Source organism: Cephus cinctus, unplaced genomic scaffold (assembly GCF_000341935.2).
Source record: "Cephus cinctus unplaced genomic scaffold, Ccin1 Ccin1_scaffold0013, whole genome shotgun sequence".
NCBI classification, from domain to species: Eukaryota; Metazoa; Arthropoda; class Insecta; order Hymenoptera; family Cephidae; genus Cephus; species Cephus cinctus.
The window spans coordinates 2385720-2389897 of NW_014332762.1; the positions used below are offsets into that span (position 1 = coordinate 2385720).

The 4178-nt window shown below is 48.4% G+C and overlaps 1 protein-coding gene across 2 annotated transcripts in view; it reads right to left on the bottom strand.

The window, feature by feature from the left end:
- The window catches only part of LOC107264990 (homeobox protein six1a), a 20551-nt gene that overhangs the window by 3098 nt on the left and 13275 nt on the right, over positions 1 to 4178 (bottom strand). The window lies entirely within an intron of this gene.

Below are 4178 nucleotides of genomic sequence, written 5' to 3' on the forward strand. Positions count from 1 at the left end.
GGGGGGATACCGAGGGGCAGAGGAGAAGAAGAAGAAGAAATAGAAGCCAAGAAGGAGGGTCCTCTCTAATCCCAAACCAGCCCATATCCTGACGATAAATCTGTTCGTTGGTGGAAAGTACTGGGGGTCTCCCGTTAGACATGTTAACCAAAGAGTTATTTCAGAGGAACGCGATCGCGATCCCCCGTGATCTTCGTCTTCGGATGCTGCAGGACGGCGCAAAGGGGCGAGTCAACGAAGAACGAATCTTTGAGATGCGTGTAGTTGTAAAGAGACGGTAGAAACGGTAGAAACGTTAGATGCGTCCGTGACGTTGGTGGAAGAGGTGGAAGAGGTGGAAGAGGCACAAGCGGTAGAAGTCACTCGTTGAATCGTCCTGGGCCCATAACCCCAAAAGTGTCGGTGTCCCCCAGGTATGTCTTATCCTCCCGAAGATCTCGCAGTAAATTTATCCGTGTTGGTACATGAGGCCCCCAGAATGAGAAGGGGCCCCACAAGCAAGCACACTGAGCACAATTTTCTTCGGGGAATTATTTTGATTAAAATTTCTAACTTATCGAGGGATGCTCATTCGGCCAGAGCTCTGAAACTAATTCTGGGGAGTTGACTGACTCTATGGTGCTATCAGGCTATCAGACTATCAGGCTATCTGGCTATCAGGCGGGTGCCTGTACTGGAGGAAAGACGGTGTTAAAAGTAAAAACCCTATTTCAATTGCCTTGTCGCAATTGGTCCATTACTCTGGTGTAAATCGTCAGTGAAAAAGAGCGCTGTCGGAGAGTCAGTGTTATCGATTAACACGGAAAAGTATGACACCAGACAGGGTGTAATCCTTTTAACGCAACAGGCGTACTAGCACTTGTAGCTAGCAGAAATGTGCAGGCTTCTAAGGAAAACAACATAATTGAGGATCAGCGTGATTCATCGCACAATTTGATGTTAAATTTGTGCAAGTACACCACATTATTGGCCTCGCCACATGGTCGGGCTACCATTAACGATCATCAAATGATATTAATTTTAAGAGCAGTTTTTTTCAGTACACATAAATCCCGTTTTTCTTGAACAGTGTAGAGGATCCTAGCCAGAGGTGCGCAGCGCATCGTTCGCTATGCTAATCTTGTAATATACTTGGGATCCACAATGGTCCCGACTGCGCGGGATCTGCATTCGTATTTATGGACGGTTTGGACAACGTGCCTCGTTAAACCGAACGACGGGAATAGGTCCCAGGCTCATTGGAGCTCCGGAGGAAGACTGCAGAGCGAATTTTATTCAGCGTCCGATACATAAATTAACGTAAACTTGGAATTTAAGGATCCCTTGGTTAATTTCCCTGGCACCTCTTGCCTATCAAATTCTCTCTCCCTCTCTCTCTCTCTCTCTCTCTCCCCCTCTCTCTCTCTCTCTATGCCCGCTTGGACCGCACAGCTTCTCAGTGACTGTAAACAGCATCATTGAGATCCGTAAGCAGCGTGGTGCCATCGAACGCCTTTTCCATGCATCAGTGCGCTCCTGGCTCCTCTAGCTCCTACGGTAGGATTTTATTTAAAAAGTTCAAGTTTCAAGCCGACTCAACACTCGAAATCAAATTACGCGAATCCTTAGCTCTTGTGATTTCACTCTCTGTATCTCATTTTGAATGTCTTCGAGATAGATCTTTGAGAAGCCCCATGAGGCTGAACGTATCGTCGAACGAAGCTACGTTAAACATTAGAATGAACGACGACTGACAGTCAATGAGAAGAGCGACGCGCCTCCGAAACAGGATCAGTCTTATTGGATTTCTGTGCAAGTTGTATAGCGTAACGCGTAGTTTTACATGAGAGCAGGGACGTGGGGTGGGCAGCGCCGCTCGTCCAGCTTCTATGGCGTCGCTAAGGGGATCCTCATAATCTCATTTTATTATGGGGTTCTCTCGGCGTTATGCTCGATGTTATCGTTGATTTTATCGAGCATACGGCGAAAAGTGGTGTCGATAAAGTTAGGGAGAAATTAGCGCGGCGAATGGCAATGATAACGATCTACTGGTCGCAACTGCTGATATTTATCGCGTTATTAAATTGTAGATTATGCAGACAGCGCCAGGGTGGCACTTCTCAGGTCCATCCTCGAGGGTCACCCCGTGAACGGGTCAGGTCGGACGAACCAAGTTCCAGAGAATTCCGGTGCTTTTTGCACCGGGTTAATCGGCTACTCGATACGTCATTGGAAAACGCGGCGGTCAGTGGAAAACAGAGAATCGAGCCAAAAGATCAAAGATTTCTCGGTCTATTTTCGTGAAGCTTCTGTGTCCCGATGCGATCCGATTGCCGTCGTCATCTTACAAAAGCCGGACAATATTATTAGAATTTTTAAAAGCGTTCCGAGCGCTCGGCATGTATTCGTCTCTTGTCTCTTCTCCTTTCCCCATTACTATACGTTGTTGGTCGCGTTGCCTTTGACTCGATTGAGAGACTCCTCGACCCGAGCCGAATCATTTCTTTTCTTCACAAGCTCTTCCCAAACCACGAGATATTTCGCCAGGTCATTCGGCATTCGCATCTACTTCTTAGAGCCCTCCTCTCTTTCGTTCCGTGCACGCGCGTCCGATGTCTACGAGAGCAGAGGGAAGCACGAGGAAACATCATCTTGATAGTTTTAAAAAATTCAAGGAACACTCGCAGCAACAAGAGAAACTGAAGCAGAGTAAAGGGCTGCTGTTTCAAAAGTTAAGGGAAAAAAGTGAGCGAAGCTCTGTTTGCCGATTGCCAGGATTTCCCAAGCACCCTTGTCCGCGGCAGGTGAGCAGCTCAGCTCGGGCCCCGCGTGGGTCCTGTGTTTAGTCGGACCTGCGAGAAGAAGGCACATGGAAGAGAGCAGCCACTCAGGGGTGGCAGCTGATTCCATAAGCAGATAGGGAACATTTTTCGGTCTAAAATAATGGTTCGACCATCCTACCGTGTACACATCGCGCCAGTTCTGTTTACAAACTTCAAACTCACTTCTTTTTCCTAAAGTCGTCGCGATTCAATGGACTCGTCTTCCTCTACCTGGCTGTGGCTCTCCGACCGACCATCCGGCCATCCGACCATCCGACCAACGTCTCCGTAGCTACTCAGGTTTAATCCGATGCCGATAAATTTCGCGTCTTTCGCAAATTCCCCTCTCTTCGTTCTATTGAGAATGCTGGACGCATTCGACACAGTCATCCAAATGCCTCCTAGCCGTAAATTCTATTAAGGAATCGAAGGACCTCTGGACCATCCTTGGATATATGGGCTCTGTCAGCTGAGCGGACGATGGTCCAGGTTGCTGGAATCGAGCGGGTGACCCTTATCTTCGAATTAGGTAGCAATTAGGTTCACATGCGCTGGAACACGGAGATGACACGAGGCAGGGGGCTTCCCAAGTGGGAAGTGGGAAGAACAGCTCCTGCGGGAACCATGTTAAAACGCTTTCGGTGTTTTCGTATTTTCTAATCCGGATTACGTGGAACCTGCCAGAAGAACAGAACCTCCCTGCGTGCGTCCAGATACTTTGAAGATTGGCCAAAAAAGGAGAACAGGAGAAAGAGAAAAATGGAAAGAGCGAGAGATGGACGAAACGGAAGAATCAACGAAGAAGAACGAAGCCGCGAAGACTCGTAACGATTCGGCGCCGCGCTCCGATTGCATCGGACTTATATTGAATCAACCCGCATCCATTAATCGGATCCCTGGACCACCGCTCGATCGGAATTGGGGCGAGAGCTGATCGTTCAACCGCTCGTAGCCCTGTCCCCACATTTTTACACGTATTATGTGCATTTTACGCTGCGGCCGGCAAGAGATTCAACGGAAGTTGCCAACAGACCGGAAGCACGCGGCTGCCTTCGAGAAGTTCTGCCTCGATTTCTCCGAGGAATCGGGCAGTTTCCTTTCAAAGGAGGAAAAAACATTAAAGAGGTCCAGCTTGAAATTCCAAATATTGACCAGCCGATGTTTTCAACTGCACTCTAAAGAGAGTCTAGGTCAACCTATCCTGAGCTGACCTGACCTGACCTGATCTAGCCTAATCAGATTGTCTTTTTCGCGAGGACACGTCCATATGCACTGTCAGTCTTATCTACCTTTGCTCTATATACGTGTGCGTGTGCGTGTGCGTGTGCGTTTAGCACACTCCAAAGAGGACGCGTATTTCGATCTGTGGGTTGGGGG